The sequence below is a fragment of the Scleropages formosus genome, chromosome 11 (assembly GCF_900964775.1).
Source record: "Scleropages formosus chromosome 11, fSclFor1.1, whole genome shotgun sequence".
Classification (NCBI taxonomy): domain Eukaryota; kingdom Metazoa; phylum Chordata; class Actinopteri; order Osteoglossiformes; family Osteoglossidae; genus Scleropages; species Scleropages formosus.
Genome location: NC_041816.1, coordinates 7,558,848 through 7,578,416, shown reverse-complemented (window position 1 = coordinate 7,578,416; position 19,569 = coordinate 7,558,848).

The window sequence follows — 19,569 nt, the reverse complement described above, 5'->3', positions numbered from 1 at the left end:
ATAAACCATGGAAGAATGTCATGGCTCATTGTGGGGGAATATCTATTGAACAACAAGTGGAAGCCCCATCTGGGATCGGCTGTTGAAGAGCAGGTCACAGTGCATTTGAGCAATTATTATTATTATTTTTTCTTTTTTTTTTTTTTTAAAGAAAAAAAGATGCTGTTTTTTCCATTCAAGAGGAAAGTTGCAATTGAAAGAGGATGTCTCTGAGGCAAGGAGGAATGCATCTCTGGACACTGAAAGCACCCTGTTGTGCCAGCTATTTTATGACAAATGTTGCTGACATAGGAGCCTGGTGGTGCAGCAGTGCAGCGGGTTTGGCCAGGTCCTGCTCTCTGGCAGGTCTGGGGTTCGATTCCTGCTTGGGGTGCCTTATAACCAACTGGCCTCCAGTCTGGGGTGTATCCCCTCCAGCCTTGTGCCCTGTGTTGTCAGGTTAGGCTCCAGTTCACCAAGACTCTATGTGGGACAAAGGGTTTCAGACATTACTTTCTTTTAAGATAGTCCCCCCTCTTTCTCTCAAAATTGCCTCCATATATTTATGCAGCCCTTAGCTTAAACATTGTGATCTGTCCTGCTTGCTGTTGTTCTGCTTCTGTTTTTTTTATGTGGAAATGAAATATGAAAAGATTATTAATAAATTGAGTTAGGATATCAGCTGAACTTGAAATGTTAAAGTAAAGGTCCAAGGATAAAACTACAAAGTACTCATGTTGCCAAAAATAGCTTATATTTCTTCATCTCTCCAGTTGGCAGGGGCCATGTGACATGTGAATGGTAGTAGCAACTTCTCTGGATGTTATGAAGAATATCTATTAAGAGCTTTAAGAGAAAAAAATAGAATAAAGTAAAATTCCATTTTGTCAATCTTGGATTATAAAACAAATCTTCAGCCACTTGTGGTGTAACCTTGATTCAATGTGGCGTGAGTCAGCAGGGGCAGAGCCATGGCATGATACAATGCTTCGGTTGAGCAAAGCTCCTAAATGCCAGCACTATGCCACTTCTCCAAGATAATGACAAACAGCTGCTTCTAATGAGACAATTAAGAAGTTTATTGAAAGCCGCTGGTTTGAGTGTGATGGAAAACAGACAAGAAGGTCGAAGCAGGAGACACACAGCTTCGTGACCTTACAGAGGAGGATGGACTTTTTTTGGTTTGTTTTGGATGTTCTTGTTGCTGTTTTCCAGTCCTCTTTCTATTGTGGCTTTAAAGGGACTATGATCTTGTTTCTTCAAATAAAAAGAATATTTTTGTTTAAAACCCTGTTGTGCGCCACTTCTGTTGATCCCATGTGGGGACCTCATTAATTCAGCTGGTCATAATACAGTGCGGTAACTTAAGTGCCATGCAGTTCATGTCAGCTCTTGATAATCATATGTAGACTCTTTCCAGATAGTTCTGTCTTCCACTGTAGTGTCTTTAATCTTGAGAGACCTGTGTCCACTGCCACTATAATGGAATGTCCAGACATCTGGTTGCTACTTGTATTCTTTTTTTTCCTCCTGCTTTTTCCAGCATGATTGTCTTCTCAAGAGCATCCAGTCTCATGTTGTTTTTAAAGTATGACAACTTCAGTGTTTCCAATATGAGTTCTCACTTGATTTTATCCAAGATTAGCATTTTTTGTCCTGCCCAGGACAACTTTTTTTTCATATAAACTTTGGTTTTCCTCATATAGTAAATACGGTTCACTCTTTAAATTGAAACATCTGGAAAGAAAAATCAGTTGTAGCTAATAAATCATAAATGTTTGAGATTGGCATTGTTTTGCAGTTATTTTAGAGCTGTTAGCATCTTTTTCCAGAATAACTGCTCCTCACTGTGTTATGTGATTCTGAGAAAAGGCCCTTCATTGCAGAAGCATTTACTGAGCATAGATGGATGCAAAGTGCTTCTCTAAGCTTTCTGCTTGGGATTTACGGGCACAGTGTCATGTCTGTGTTTCTGCCTCCCACGTTTGATGTGAATTACACCTTCCTGAAACTCCAAACCCACCCAGGTGTTTGGTTTGAAACACTAAGTCAATGCTTGTCTAACATCCCGATTAGAATCACTTTTACTTCTGCTTACCTACGACACTGGGGTCAGAGCTTGACCTTAAACTGTGCACTTTCTGGAGGGGCCATCATACAATTCAAAAGGTCTTCAACAAAATATTTGATTGGTCACCTATTAAATCATAACTCAGTCTTGTTTTTTTTTTTTAAATGAAGTATATGTTGATTCGTTTTCCATATTTCACATTAAAATATATTTTTTTCGCTGTGGTTCAAAGCAGAACTCTTCCCCCCCCTCCTACAAATAAGTGTTTGACTCAGGTATCTAATTTTTGTCTTCTAGAAGAGCTAATATTCAGCCTGTTCTGTAGTTTTAATGAATTTTAGATCTGCAACACATTTTTGGAATTTTCTAGACAGTGCTACATGACCACCCGTGATAAGTACTGTAACCTTTTGCACTTATTTCATCTGTACCAGTATCTATTTACATAATTTCCATTTACTGATGTGAAAATTAAAAGAGTGTACATTTTGTTAACATTTTAGCAGTCCAAATAATGGGACAATGTATTAGGGTCCTAATCAGGGAGTGGTGGGTGTTTTGTGAATAGGTATGTTTTGGCTGAAGGGACCCTGTTTATTTACAGCTGAACAGGTATGAACGGTGCTCATGTGGGTAAGTCAGTTAATGATCCTTCAAGCTGTCCTTTCCCACTCTCACCATCTCCCTCTCTTCTGGATTTGAAATTGAAATTGAATTTCACTACAGAGCGGAATCAAAATGGCTCCATGTGTCCTGTCTCATCTGGACAAGAACACGGGTGCAAGTGGCAGTGAGTTTAGTGAGCTGAATAGAGCAGATTACTGCTCTGCATTTACAGTGGTAACAAGGACAGATTACAGCAGGGACCGACAACCAGCCCAGGGCAGCTGTGTCCTGTAGTCAGGGGACAACCCAGAAGACACAGAGAGCCAAAAATCACTGGACCTCATAAGTCCAGGACCGAGGGAACAATCGGCCATTCACTGGATATGCTACCACGCTATAAAACTTAAAACCATAATAATTGAAACAGTATGCTTTTTCTGCAGCAGCACATACATGAATGCAGTTTTCATATGCTGAAAGTCATATTTCACAGCTATATTGTTTTTCAACCCATTTGTATCTGACAAATAAAATAAAGTGCACAACAGGAATTGTTCTTGTTGTGTGTGAGAGGTAGCCAAAAGTACACGTTCGGTTTAAACAGGACAGAAAAGGGTGTTCTCGATTAAAGATAGTGCTCTGACAAAAGTGAGATCAATTTTAATATTCAATGCCATTTCTCTGCAATTTGCATCATAGAAGCTGTGATTATTCCACCTCGCAAACAACATAATTTTGGCTTCCACTCATCAAAACGAGCAATCGCGCCTAAACTGCAGAATAAACACTGGGTGGTGTGTTATTACTCAACCCTTAAATAAGATCAGATGGAGTCTGTCATATTTCATTTATGTCACCGAGAAAAGTGGCTGTAGTGTATGAATGATGTTAGAAGTAAAACGGAAGTGACGCAAAGCAGGACTTTAGTCACAATATGTCTAATTTTACACCCATGCTTTAGTGGTGTCTCCAGAGGAGTTCTTTAAGTTACAGAAACATTCTCCACCATTGCAGCAGGCCTACTCAGTATAGAAGAATGGTAAACAGAAATATGGCAATACACTGGCTGCTCAGGTTACAAACGGTCAAGTTACAAATTTTCAAAGATGCATTTTTAAATTTTTTATTTTCTTTTAATTGCATTTTCTTTATTTATCTATTTTCTGTATTTCTGGTGTAGAGTGAGTGTAGTCTGTGCTTACCTGCTGATATTACAAGAGACAGTAAAGAGCACCTGACCAGAAAGGAGTTTGGAACCATCTTAATTCAGTTAACTTCCACAGAGTCTGCAACTCTTGTCTTGTCAGATACATGTACTGTATATCAGAAAGGATACCTGTAAATAAATTAAAGGACATCTCTTTTATAAAGCTTTTGCTGACTGTGACTTAGTGGTAAAAGAGACTTTAGCATTATCAGCACGTTGACTTTTAAACAGACTTCCAGTCAAAAATGTGATTATGAGCTGAGGAACAGGTGTTTTATTTTTGCTTTCTCATGAACTCATGTTTTCTTTTCATTTTCATTCTTCAAGCTTTAAATTTTGTACATCTAGAAGGGCAGCAGCAACCAGCCTTGAAGCTGTTCTGTTAAAAAATATTAAATGTCACAGGGAGTCCAGGATCTCCTCATTGACTTTCAGTTGACAACATGAGTTGAAGGTCCACTGTGTTTGCTCTTAATGCCGAACCTGGCTCTTTGCTGTGGGAACAAAAAGTGGAAATGTTTTCATCAAACCCATGTTTAAGAGAGACACGTACATTTCCAGGTCTGCATTTCTCCTACTGTTTGCTGTTTCACTTTAGGGCAGGTCCATGCAGTGGGCACGGGAATACAGATGAGCTGGATTTCTCCCAGTCATTTTTCTGCTTGGTCCGCTGCCTTTGACCTCCTGCACTGTGCTAGAAATTAATACATTTGACTATCCGTGTGAAAAGCTTTTCCTTCTACCATACACCTTTTGACAGCCGAAAGCTGCATCAAAATTATGTTGCAAGGAATTATAGTAATAATACTCTGAATGTCCATAGTCACTATCAGGAGTCATTTTTGTTGTTCACCCATTTCATTTTTATGTAGCCATGAATACAGAATTTTCAAGAAGGTATGATACTTTTCTTACCATTGTGTTTGGGTTTTATTACTGTGATCTCATACAACAGAAATTCTTTACCATGTTCCCCTCTCAGTTCAAAACACTCCTTTGTTCTAGTTGAATGCACTGGCATTTAATTGGGTTTAAATATTCAACACAAGTTTGCACAAGAGGGCATTCTCGCATGGAGGGAGGGATTATAAATAGGTGTGAAATGTACAAGATTTGAGCCCAGAGGCTTAGCAGGGTGGTACATCCAGGGTTGGAACAAACACCAACCAGGATTCTGGTACATAACATCCACCATTCACCACGGCTGATAGCACAAGAAGGGAGGGGAGGAATGCTCTTCCAGCAAACAGAGTAGGGATGGATGTCAGCACTGAATTTTTTTACCCCTCAGTCTTCCCAGACAGAAGCGGCAGACGGTCAATTCATCCCACAGTGTTTAAGGCTGGGACTTTTCACTCCCAAGGTCTCATAGAGGAAACAAACCCCTGCTGTCAGTGAGTATAGTTGGGAGGTTAACAAGAAAAAAAAACACACACAGGGCCACAAAAACCAAGTTCCAGACCATTGCTGATGGTTGGAGCAAACAACACCTTTGGTTGCTTGATTGAGTGCTGTGAACCCTGAAGGCAGGTCCGTCTTCAATGTGCAATGGCTGACTGCTCCACTATGTTACATGTTGCCCCACCCCCATCCCCATCCCCATCCCCATGAAGAAGACATCTCCTCCGCACAGCCCGTGCGATGCACATCACACACAGTGTCAAAGAAACACTCTTCTTTCATTTCGGATTGTGGTGACAGAAAAATGTGTTTTTTTTGGACTTAGTAAATGAAAGGATATAGGTGTGAAAGGAGATAAAGAGATGACATTCAAGTGAGAATACTTTATAGCCACGCATGAGCTCAAATACCTGTTCTATATCTGTTTCATACCCACCTTCTTCGACATTTCCCCTCTATTTACACTTTTAATAGGTTTTGTGGAAATCTATATTTATATTTCCCTTTTGAAGGGAGATATATAACTGGACTACATTGCATTACTGTCACATATTTTATGTGGAGATAATTGGCAATGAAGCCTTTTAAACTTGAAAATTTGACACAGGGATTACAGTACTATTTCTGTGGTCTTTGCAGAATGTTGACAGTTTAAATGTCAGAGATGAACCCAGAATGTTTATTGTTCTGCTTATGGTGGTGAACTAAATGGATGATTGGGCAGCAGGGTGTATACATCCCTGAGTTGGGCTGATATCTCTGATCCACAATTACTTTGACAGCCTAGGTGTTACTCTCATCTCTAGGTTAAACAAGAGAGCTGCTTTCAAAGCAAAGTGGAGAGGTACACTGTGAGTCAAAAGTTTGAGGACACATGCTTAAAACCAGATTCACAATACAAAACTTGTTTTTTGCCCAGTGAGTCAAAATGTGAAATATCTTGGCCTAACCAGTATTTTTAATGCAGGGAGTTGAGCATTTGAGTCATGCCTGGGTTGTCCCCACTGTCCAGTATGGAGGTGGCAACATCATGGTGTGGGGATGCTTTCTGCAGTGACTTCTACTCCACAATGACACAGTAACAAAGTCACAAAGTGATCTTTACCAAGGCCATGACTGTGTGAGGCAGCACACCTATAACACACTACTATGTTGTGGAAGAATGATCAAATAAAGAAGGAAAGTGAAAGGACAACTCAAATTAGTCACCTAGATATAAATGTCCTGTTATGACTGACAAGTGTACTCAGGCTTTTGACTGATATTGTAAATATGATAGCACATATTACACTGGGCAAGGGAACAACCACAAAAACGTTCCATGGAGCTGGTCAGCGGGGAAGACATCTTAACATTCACTCTACCTGATGGCTGATGTTTTGAGTTTTGTATATTTGAGCATCTCTCATAGGACAATACTCTGGTGCTGAGCAAGCTGGAGCCAGTGTCACATGGACAATTTCAAAAATATCTGGAGGCAAGATAGGGGTCAACTGTGGTGCCTGTATCAAGAGAGCAGTGCGTCAAATCAGCACTGAAGTTGTGACCCCCATACGTTTTCCACCTGCTAGCCTGTTGTCACTGCCCACTGTGGGTTTGTGAAGATTACATCCAATAAAAGGACAGCTGGTAGCATAGTAATTTGAGCTGCTGCTTTTGGACCCAAAGGTTGCTGGTTTGAATAACACCTCTGGCTGCAGTAACTTAGTTCAAGTTATTTTTATTGTCATTCCTCTATACAGCTTGTGCACAGTGGAACGAAATGTTGTTTCTTCGGAGACCATGGTGCAACACGGAACATAGCACAAGACAATAGCTACACAGGATAGAATGGATATTATTATATTTCTATAATATTATTATAGAAAGGATAGTATAGCTGTTGTGGTGTAGTGTAGTGCTGAGTTAATTGTTCGATGGATCCAGGTGAGCGTTGGGAAGCAGCTGGGTGTTGAGTAGTCTGACTGCCTCAGGGAAGAAACTGTTGCGGAGTCTGCTGGTGGTGGTGCGGATGCTCCTGTACCTCCTGCCAGATGGCAACAGGGCAAAGAGTCCATGAGAAGGGTGAGAGGGGTTGTCCACAATGTTGGTGGCCTTGCGGATGCAACGGTTTTTGTACGTAAGAAATGTACTTACCCTAAATTGGTTCAGTAAATTTACCCAACAGTAAAAATGGGTAAATAATGATAGGTAGCTTAATATTATAAGTTATAAGTTGCTTTGGAGAAAAGTGTCGACTAAATGAATAAATGTAAAGGGTTTGCTGACCAACCAAATGATATGGTTTAGATGGCATAAATGGGTCGATTTGCATGAGTTGTGCCTTTGAGAAGATCCTCATGGCTCTGCTTTTTTGATGTGGTTTCAGTTTCTCTACCCTTTCCTTCACTTCTTTGATCCAAAAGAGTGGTTGTCTAACACAAGTACCTGTGTAAAGCACAGTGTGGGTTGATAATGGCCAGAAGGAGACCAATAAACCATTTCTGACCTCTTTATAATTTATTTAGTGTGCTTTTCTGAGCAAAGACAGCCCAGGTGAGATGATAGTCGATGCTCTGGCCACAGGGGGATGAAGAAGGAATACGACCCTTACAGGTTGGGTTTAAAGAGCCAGAGCTGGAGAAAGTGGAACTCAATGCATTTTCAAGTATGCTGGCATGCCCTTTATTAGCAATGTTGAAGCACATGATGAATTCACCTCAATTAGCCTTTAATTAAACAGCACATTAAAATCTTATTTCGGTGATATAGAGGAACGCTTATATATCTTTTTTGACTAAATAATGGAGAATATGTAGATTAAGTTACAATACATCACAAGGAATGGTTAAAGGCAGAGAAACAGCTGGCCGATGCTCCAAGCGAGACAGCAGAAAAGCTGCCGTATGAAAAATGAAGGGAATATTTTTGTATCTTCCAGATCCAAAATATCTCCATAATCTCCGAGGGCATATACCCCCACTGGATGTGGGCCAGCCTGTCAGTGAGACCTTTTTGTTTGTGTGATAGATGCGTTCTGGTGCTCTGCCATGAGCCGATGGCCTACAGCAATTCAGCCAGAAACCTGCGGTCCCCCTCCAGCCATCGATGTTGCATCTTGTTATCCAATCAACCTGGCAGGTTTGTCTCACCTCACCGATGAGGAGCACCTCTGCTTAAACAAAATCCCAAGAAGAAGGTGACAACGCACTGCTCATGTTTAGCAGGTGTGTATAAATCCACCCTTTTTTAAATGTTCCTTGGAGCCACTTATCTGAAGTCATTTACATGATTTTTTAGTCTTTTCACATAGCTGATTATTTTTGGCTGCTCCTTAGCCACTATGTTATTCCTACCTCTCCACCTGGATAAAAAGACCGACAAGTGGTGTTGCCACAGGGCACATTGCATGGCCTGGCTGCTGTCCTGTATCTCTTGGGAAACTGATCTGTTTTTATGGTGTGCAGTTCTGTATCTCCATTCACATCAGCTCCTTCCTAGCCACCTGGGAGTTTTATTTGGTCTTCTCAATTGATTCAGAATTAAAGGTTGATTGTCGGAACTTGTGTCAGTCACTTTTACCCAGATCTCTTTGACAGGAGAGGATGGACAAGAAAGGTTTTTTGTTCTCCAGAGCTTTGCAGAAATGAAACAATGAAAGACTCCCCCATGAACAACTACGCCAGGTGATCTGGAAATGGGTCGAGGCCCATACTGCTTTGGATTTCTCTTGATTTTTGTTTGTGATTCAAGTTTGAATGTTGAGGTACCAGTAGAAAAAGGAGCATTTTAATATGTAACACTGCTTTGTTGTGGCTGAAGCTCTCTGGAAACCTTAGGTGCTGGAGGTATAAACCACAAGTTATTACTTTCGTGTCACGAATGACATCTGAGAGAAGACATGAAAGCCCCTACAACCAATCCTGCTCTGGTGCCAACATTTTGTACCTTCAAACTGAGCCCATAGTGTTGTATCAATTTTCACACCAATTTTTATTTTTTTATTTTGCTTTATTATTCTGGAGAAACGTAGATACGTAAAGATGCTTGCATATTTTAACACCCAATGAAGTGTTTTACTCAGAAATTTGTATTGGATTTTTAGCATGTATGCATTATTATTTATTGTTCAGGTATTATTGTTCACCCATCTATTATCTGCATCCTGGTCAGCCTCAGCATGGTTGTCTAGAGCCTATTCTAGAAGCATGTGGTGCATGGTGGGATAACCCCTGGCTAAACAGCCATTTACAGAGCATTCAGAAAATTCTCAGAATTTGCAAAAATTTCTAAAATCCTGTTTTTACTTTGTCATTATGGAGTGCTGAGTATAGACTGATGAGGAAAAAATGAATTTAAATGATGTTACCATAATCCTGAAACAAAAAAAAAATTGAAAAGTCTTTCTGAATGCACTATATTTCTATCTTTTTTCTTTTTTGATCATGTATTATTTCACATTTTTCTTGTCAAATTCGAGGGACCTGTAAAAAACTTGTCACCAAATACTTGATTTTAATAGCTATTTTTCAACTTCAAGAGGGTTTCCTGCTGCTGTACAATGCAGAATTGTAGAACTCCAAATTAAACAACTGAAAAAAAATGTTAACCTGTAATTTATGAAAGTTAGTTTGAATTAAAGTGTCCTGTAAGCAGTTAAATTTACAAAGATTAAACAAAAAAGTGAATCCCTTTAGTTCTCCATTGGATCATGTGAAAAAGGACACCAAAACTAAATCTCACACTGAACGTTTATTCCAGGATTTGGCTTTTTCATTAACATCAGTGATATTTGATATTTAACGCTGGTCCTGGTGACCAAGTACAGCTGTTTTTTCAATCTCTCAAAAAGTGCATTAAATGGATTCAATCAATTTGGCACCTGAAATAAGTTTGTTCACTGCATGGCTGGAATGACAAGGTTCTAGACTTGGACCCCGAGAATGATAATTAAATAGAACTAATGTTAACATTTGGTGGACAAGGATATGTACTTACTCAAACCTGTGCCTTTAACAGCATTTGACCACGACAATGAATGTTACACCACTAGCAATTTCCAAAGCCCAGTTTACTACAGCTAACCCCATCCCAGCTCTTCATCATCAGCTCCCTTTGGTAATTTTCACAAAGCTAGGATGCCCATGACAACATTCATTGATTCAACATACACAGGATAAGATGTTACGCCCCATGTGCATATTACAATGGCTGTACACAAGGGCCCAGTGCAACCGACTTCACTGTGAAGCCACAAAGGAAAAACATCGGCATTTCCATCATACATCTCCATGACTTAAGACCAAGCAGCTTAATTTCCTCCCCTAACCACCACATCAACCACATGGTGCCAACATGGGTATTTCATTAAGTTTGTCAAGTGGGCACCTCCCTCCATCGGTGTTTCATTAGTTTAGGCCCACAATGCCTCAGGAAAGTTCAACAGTGCAGTCTGGCATCCCAGACCGACCCTGCTCCACACATGTTAGATGCCCTTCATCTTCAACCACACCAAGTAATCAACACCACACCTCCATGCATAGCCGTAAAAGCACCAACTCCATAAGCTCAAACTACTCGAGACTATACCATACTTCTATACATGCCACCAAAAGCGGCAAATATACCACTCCACAAGCTGAAACCAACCCAATTAACAAGGCTACGCCTCCTTACCTACCAACAGCTGCCTCCCTTTGCTAGCCACCTGCCAATAAATTTAATAACCACTACACACCTCTCTCCAACCTATAACACCAACTATCCTGCTCTCTTCTCAGCCATAACCACTGACTCATCTTCTTAACAGCCTCAGACACATCCTTCAACACCACCCTTAACGAACAGCCTCTAAGACCAAATTCTACAACAACAATGTAACTGATTTAGCCACAAACCGCCTGACACCTACCGCTACTGGTCTCACATGAGCCTGTCACCCATGGTCTCTTGCTTCTGCCACCAAATCTGTACACTTTAACATTTTCCACTCATATGCCTCTCCAATAACATCCTCAAACGGCACTGTTAACTCTACAAAGTGCATGATCTGCTTGCACTCTGAGTATAACACCATGTCTGGAAGCAATGAAGTAACCACAGTAACCTGTGGCACCTGGAGCCATCTGCCCACATCAGCCAACAGCTTCAGGATCCCATACCTTATCCCACCAACCAAGACACATCCAGTCTTGCACAGCATTACACCCTCCTGCTCGCACAAATCAAAACATGTTATTTATATTTCCAACAGGCAAAGAATTCACCAGCAAACGCTTGCTCTCAAAAACACCTACTAAACTTTTAAGTACTTAATTATGACACCAAGTACAGCGGCCCTGCACCAATCTTATCTTCCATTTTGAGAAAATGTGCCTCAGCATTGCCACGCTGATACACAGCTTACAACAACCATCACCACCTGCCCACTGCTTAATATTCTGTGGCATTGACAGCAGGTTGTACATAGCTCCAACAATGAACTTCATGCCACTCTCTTCCATAGCCCACACATCATGCCAAATTTGTGGGTTATCTTGCTTCTCCATGCACTCCAAGTTCACCGACTGACCCTGCTTTACCAGTGTGACTGCTTTCGCATGCCTCGCCTCCTCTTCCTGCTCCAAAACATGCCCAACAATCAGTTACCATTTATCTCATCTGGCCAGAGCCAATCCCTGCCTTCTTCACATGCACGTGACCAACCATGTCCAACAGCTGCAGTGCCCCTTTCACACTTTGGACTGCATCTCTAGGGTTCCACCCCCTATCCATCCTTCCGATGGTGCCACTTTTCTTACCAACACATCTTTTGACTTCGCCAATGTCATCGCCAAGCCCGCATTAGTACACTTATATTCTTCAACCAATCTTGTCACCGGCAGTTCCAACATGCCCTTACCATACAACGCTACACTACTTATACAGCGTGGAACTCCCAACCTCCTTGTTACTGCTTTACGAATAACCCGCTCCAGCTTTTCAATCTTGAAGACAGAAAACTCATATACCAATAGTGGCTATTTAACGTGTGGCAACAGCCCGAACTGTAGACACCACAACTTTAATTTCTCATGCAGGAAGGAGGCACCAGTGCTCTTAATATCCTTCACAACCACCTCTCTTACTGCCATAACCTGCTAGTTATTACTCACTCATCATGGAGTCATACCACCTACCAAGGCTCTTAACTGCCTTTTCCAGAATAGATGGAATTACACACACACACACACACACACACACACACACACACACACACACACACACACACACACACACACACACACATTTTCAGAACCACTTGTCCCATACAGGGTCACGGGGAACCGGAGCCTACCTGGCAACACAGGGCGTAAGGCCGGAGGGGGAGGGGACACACCCAGGACGGGACGCCAGTCCGTCACAAGGCACCCCAAGCGGGACTCAAACCCCAGACCCACTGGAGAGCAGGACTGTGGTCCAACCCACTGCGCCACTGCACCCCCTTCTAGATGGAATTACCTTCTCATTAATTTAAAACCTTTTCAGTACCACATTTCCACCAACAAACAAGAGACTCCTCGACTTACTCATGGTAACCATCAACTTAGCCCACTTCAAGTTATGATTTATCTTCAACAACGAACAACAAGTACAAGGAGCCATTGTCACGTCCCACGGGGTCACTGCCCCTCCTGGTCAGAGGCGGCGCCACTCAGTGCCGCTAGTTAACGCTTACGTATCACCTCACAGTCTCATAGGACACGGAGGTATAAAAGGAGCCAGCGGAGCAGAACTGCTTGCGGATTCTTAATCAGCGGTTCTATTGTGCTCTCTTGGCGATTCGTAGTCTCTTGTTCCCTCAGTCTGTTTCCTAGGTGTTCATGTTCCAGTCCCGAGTGCCCGTCCCGTCAGTCCCTGCCTCTTGTTCTCCAGTCCTGGTCCATCGTTCCTGTCCGGTATTTCGTCACGTCTGGGGGTTGTGGTCATACTCACAGAGTAGCATTTCACTGTTCACCGTAGTTCAAACATCGTGTGTGTTTCCTGGTCTCGTGTTTCCTGTTTCACTTCCACCGAATGTCTTACAATACGCACAGTACACTTTTAACATCACACTGCACGTGAGGTCATTTTGTATTTCGTCTGTGTTTGGACGTAATAGCAACGCGCGTTCGTGTCGGACTCCCGGACGCTCATATTCTAAAGGGGGTAGGCATGTCCCTTCCTGTAGCATCTCACCACCAACAACCCATTTGGAAGGCCTTATAATAACTTCCATTGCCATCATGAATATGCACACACACACACACACTTTCCAAACCGCTTGTCCTATACGGGGTTTCAGGGAACCAGAGCGTAACCCAGCGACTCAGGGCGTAGGGCTGGAGGGGGAGGGGACACACCCAGAACAAGATACCAGTCCATCTTAAGGCACCCCAAGCAGGACTCAAAACCCCAGACCCACCGGAGAGCAAGACCCGGTCCAACCCACTGCACCACTGCGCACCCCCATCGTGAATACCAATGGTGAAATTGTACAACCAGCCATGATTCCAACCTCCAACCAATGCCAAGATATTATGTAGCTTTCTGTACTAAAACGAAATTGAACTCATGAAAGTTGGCTTTCACCAACCTTGTAAGACTCTTAGGGATTTTAGAAACCTGAATACCTCCCATAGCAAACCATGCAGAATGGACCTAAAAGCAAGTGCAAAAACATCACACGGATATGTCTTTTCTCCTTCTTGGCAGTCTGTATCTGCTGCCAAATCACACTGGTGTGCTCCAAGCACCCTGAGCATCATAGAAACCCTGCCTCCTTGTAACAGTGCTAAAGAAAATTTACCCTTCAATATTGAGACGACTAATAGGCCTAAATTGGCCAATTCCAGCAGCATTCTTCTCCTTAAAAATAAAAATCCTTCCTGCTCTCCACCTTGATTTCAGAATGATGCCCTTCTTCCACACAACAGTCAGGAACTGTCTTTGTGTACTCTTCTTCACAGAAGTTTGACAGGAAAGCTGCAGCAGCCTATTCATGGCACCATGAAAATCCATGTAGAAGAAATAGACATTTACATAAAAACATTGTCATGTAATAGACTTCTATCAAAAGCGACTTTTGCAGCACGTGTTTCAGGTGAATTAGCAATTCTAAATTGCCTTTACAATAAATTTGTATGTTAATGAGTGGGTGTGATTGTAATGTGATGGACTGGGTCCAGAATTATACCCTGCTTTGTATCCAATGCTTCCAGGATAGGCACCAGACCTCCCTGATCTTGCAATGGACAAGTGGTTGTTGGATGGATGGATGGATGGATGGATGGATGGAAGTTTTTAAATTTCTGGCAGTCAGATTGTGCAGCCTTATGGCATGATTCTAGATTCTGCCCACTGCGGTACAATGGTTTGGGCTGCACAATTGTAAACAGAATATTTTCAGTTCCTGTGTGTGTGTGTGTGTGTTTGTGTGTGTGTATAGAAATATAATAAATATACATATTATTCATGCCTGTGTTAAAGTGCTCTGTGTCACTGCATGAGGAGAGCGCTCTATAAAAATAAATTGAATATATATAGATATATAGAGGGGGGTGCGGTGGCACAGTGGGTTGGACTGGGTCCTGCTCTCTGGTGGGTCTGGGGTTCGAGCCCTGCTTGGGGTGACTTGCGATGGACTGGCGTCCTGTCCTGGGTGTGTCACCTCCCCCTCCAGCCCTATGCCCTGTGCTGCTGGGTTAGACTTCAGCTCCCTGCGACTCTGTATGGGGACAAGCGGTTTCAGATGATGTGTGTGTGTGTGTGTGTGTGTGTGTGATATATATATATATATATATATATATATATATATATATATATATATATTATATACATACACACACCTCCTCCCTTGGCCATATCATTGCCTCACATGGATTCAACTACCACTGCCATGCCAGTGACACTTAGCTCTTCCTCTCCTTTCCACCTGGAGCATCAGACATTTCCACACGCATTGCTGCCTGCCGGTCATCTCTGCATAGATGTCTGATCACCACCTACAACTCAACCTCTCCAAACTTGAGATCCTACACCTCCCAGCTGGCCTGTCTTCCTGTCGTGATCTCTCGATCAAACTGGACAAGACATTCATTTTGACTATATCCTTAGCTAAGAGTCTGGGAGTGATGATTGACTCAAGTCTATTTTTCTCTCAGCATATCGAAGCCCCAACCTGGACCTGTGGCTGCATCCTGAATATCATCCGCAGGAACTGTCTTTATCTCACAGCTGACTCTGCGCAACTATTTGTCCAGGCCATGATGAAACCCTGTCTGGACTACTGCAACTCTGATACTCCATTTGATTAATAAATTGAGGACTTGCCATACTGGAAAAGCAGATTTTGAAAAATGAACAAATGAAATTCAGGTTAAGTACTTTCCTGGAACACTCAGGTACCTCTAGGGACTAGAAAAGGCAGGCCAGTAGCTTGAAATACTAATGGGAATAAACGCACATGTGCATGCACTAGAAACGTAAACGATCAGTGGGGGTGATAAATCCTGGGTTGTAATTTTATGTAGACCTGGTCTCCTGCAGTCCCACACTGTTCTTGGCCATGAATTGACTTTCAGTCACAGCTTGAATCTAATTGTTGCACCTCAAGGTTTTGAAAGAATTTGAAACAGATGCTGAGGTAATGCTGACGATTAAGTAATTCTCAACTCAAAAAGAAATACAGCATAAAACATTTATGTCTTGTTAAATTGAAACATCATGTGAACAAATTTATTTTTCATGAAGGTCAATTAAACAAGACAATAAGTACTTCCACTCAGTTAAGAATACCCTGCTATATGTTAAATTACAGAATAAGTGATTTTATAAAAGCACTTAGGTGGTGCATGAGAAACATTTCATGAAATTTTGATATTTGACAAGTTTTTTTCATTGCATAGATCTCTTATATCCTTTTTGAACCTGTATGTACAAAAGTGGCATCAACAATAAAGATTATCTGAGCTGATTCAGTATACCTTTGTTTTTTTCAGTCTTTGCATGTTTTCATGAATGTCTGCATATATTTACATTTGCATTTATTCATTTAACAGATGCTTTTCTCCAAAGTCATGTATATCACTGAAAAAATACAATTTATGCATTACATTAAGAGAAACAGTAACATAGTTGCAGACATGTGATTCTCAAGTAAACCTAGTTTGTTTCTTTCCACTTCATGCACTGATGTTCATCACACGAGAAGGTGCACGAAACTCAGGATAGACTAATGCTGATCACCTTCCTAGATTTTTTTTAAAGGTACACAAACATGTACATACAAAACATGGGTAGCAGCTATGTAAATGCTTATCTGGGTTTGACCATAAAGTCAAGGTGCATGAACGTTTACACCATACATGAGCTTGAGAGATCATGGGCGAAGTGAGTCTGGAAAAGGTGAGTTTTCAAACGCTTCTTGAATGTAGACAGAGTTTCTGCAGTTCTGAGTGAGAGGGGCAAGTCATTCCACCACAACGGAGGCAGAACTGATAACCTCCGCGCTTCACCTTCAGTGTGCGGGACCACCAAGCAAGCAGAAGTAGTCTGGTAGGGTTGTAGTGGTTGATCAAGTCTTGTAAATAGTTAGGAGCAGTTCTATTGATGCATTTGTAGGCAATAAGCAGGGTCTTGAATTTGATCTGGGAAGCTATAGGAAGCCAGTGCAGAGAAATGAGTAGGGGAGACACATGGGAACGCTTTGGCAAGTCAAACACAACTCGTGCAGCAGCATTCTGTATCAGCTGCAGAGGTTTGACTGCAGTAGCAGGATGGCCACACAAGAGAGAGTTGCACTAGTCCAGATGAGATGTTACCATGGCCTGGACAAGTAGTTGGGCAGAGTCAGTTGTGAGGTAGGGACAGATCCTGCAGATATTATGCAGGATGTATCTGCAGATCCAGGTTGTGGCTTCGATGTGCTGGGAAAAAAAAGACTTGACTCAATCATCACTCCCAGAATCTTAACCAAGGAGGTATGCAAAATGAGTGAGTTGTCCAGTTTGATCGATAGATCGTGACAGGAGGACAGGCCAGCTGGGAGGTGAAGAATCTCTGTTTTGGAGACGTTGAGTTGGAGGTGATGATCAGAAACCCAAGCAGAGATGTATGACAGGCAGGCAGCGATGCAGGCAGAAATGTCTGATGCTCTAGGTGAAAAGGAGAGGAAGAGCTGGGTATCATCAGCATAGTAGTTGTATTTGAATTCATGGGATGCTATGACCAGGCCGAGGGAGAAGCTATAGATTGAGAACAGAAGAGGACCCAGTACCAAGCCCTGTGATACACCGGTTGAGAGAGGCAGAGGAGAAGAACAGGAACTCCGCCAAACCACTTGATAGGATCTGTCAGATCGGTAGGACTCAAACTATCTTAGTGCCGCTCCTTTGCTCCCAAGCTGACTAAGAGAGGAGAATAGAGTCTGGTAGTTGACAGTGTCGAATGCTGCAGACAGATCTAGGAGGATGAGGACCAAGGAGACGGAGGCAGCTCTAGCTCACTGGAGAGCATCAGACATCGCCAGAAGCGTCGTCTCCTTGGAGTGACTATTTCTGAAATCAGACTGATAACCACCGAGGAGATGGTTCCAGGTGAGGAATTCAGATAGTTGATCACAGGCCACCTGCTCTAGAGTTTTAGACGGGAAGGAGAGGAGGGGGACTGGTCTGCAGTTTTGAACCGAGTTGGGATTCAGGGAGAGTTTCTTTAAGTGAAACGAGAGCAGTTTTGAAAGCATCTGGGAAACAGCCAGAGGAGAGCAAGAAGTTGATGATCTTAGAGATGAAGGTGGAGAGTTGCAGGGAGATATTCTGTAGCTGTGACGATGGGATTGGATCAAGCCAGCAGGTGGTAGCTCTGTGTGATATCAGGAGGTTGGAGATTTCAGATTCAGAGAGCAGTTTGAATTTGGAGAGCATAGCTTTGCAGGGAGGTCCAGTGCGAACTGGGTAGGGTGATGCTGAGAACTTGTACATGATTGCATTGACTTTGTCTCTGAAAGACAAAGCAAAGTCATTGGCAGTGAGCAAAGAAGGAGGAGGGGGCAACGGATGACACAAAAGGGATGAGGTGACAAAGAGTCTGTGTGGTTTTCTACTTGCAGACTGTATTTTGTTGTGGTAGAAGTTTTAGCTGAAGAGACAGCAGAGTGAAAAGTAGCTAAGAGTTGTTTGTAGGCAGGAGGGGGGTGCAGTGGCGCAGTGGTGCAGTGGGTTGGAATGGGTCCTGCTCTCTGGCGGGTCTGGGGTTTGAGTCCTGCTTGGGGTGCCTTGCAACGGAGTGGTGTACTGTCCTGGGTGTGTCCCCTCCCCCTCCAGCCTTACGCCCAGTGTTACCGGGTTAGGCTCTGGCTCCCTGCGAACCCGTATGGGACAAGTGGTTCAGACTGTGTGTGTGTGTGTGTGTGTGTGTGTGTGTGTGTGTGTGTGTGTTTGTAGGAATCCAGGTCTGAGCAAGTCTTGGATTTTCACCATCTTTGCTCTGCAGCCCAGAGTTTGGTCTTGTTAGCACGTAACATATCCGTCAGCCATGGGCTGGCACTGGGGTGTGCTGGTCTGGAAGATAGGAGACAGAAAGAGTCAAGGGAGGAAGATAAGGCAGAGAGGAAAATGTTAGTGGCATTGTCTGTTGATAGATCCGAGAAATGTGCAGCAGAAGGGAGAGGGGACAGCGTGGCAGAGGCAATGCAGGAAGGTGAAAGAGATTTTAAGTTGCAGCAGAAGGTGACAGTGGATACAGAAAGAGGCAAAGGAATAGTGATGAGGCAGGGTTTGAAGGAAATGAAGTGGTCAGAGACATGCAGCAGAGTAATAGAGAAGCCAGGGCAGCCACAGTTATGGGAAACTACAAGGTCAAGGCAATTGCTTGCTTTTTGAGTAGCAGGGGATTGGGACAGGGAGTGATCAAAGGACTGTAGGAGCAACAGAAGGCCGCTTGTATGAATGTCATCGACATGCAGGTTGAAGTCACCCAGGAGAATCAACGAAGCATTGTCCCCTGGGAGAACTCAACAAGATGTCAAGGTCATCCAAGAATCAGTCGAGAGGTCCAGGAGAGCGATAAAGAACAACCACAACAAGAGTGATTGAGGCAGTGATAGATACAGCATGCCATTCAAAGGAGGACAGATCATGCAGGTGGAGAGGGAGAGCAGAATATTCCCACAAGGGAGAGATTAGCAGGGCTGCGTCTCCACCTCTGCTGAAGGGACACAGGGTGTGAGAGAAGGAGTAGTAAGTGGAGAGAGCTGCAAGTGTGGCTGTGTTGTCTGGGGTGATCCAGGTTTCAGTAATGGCCAGGAGAT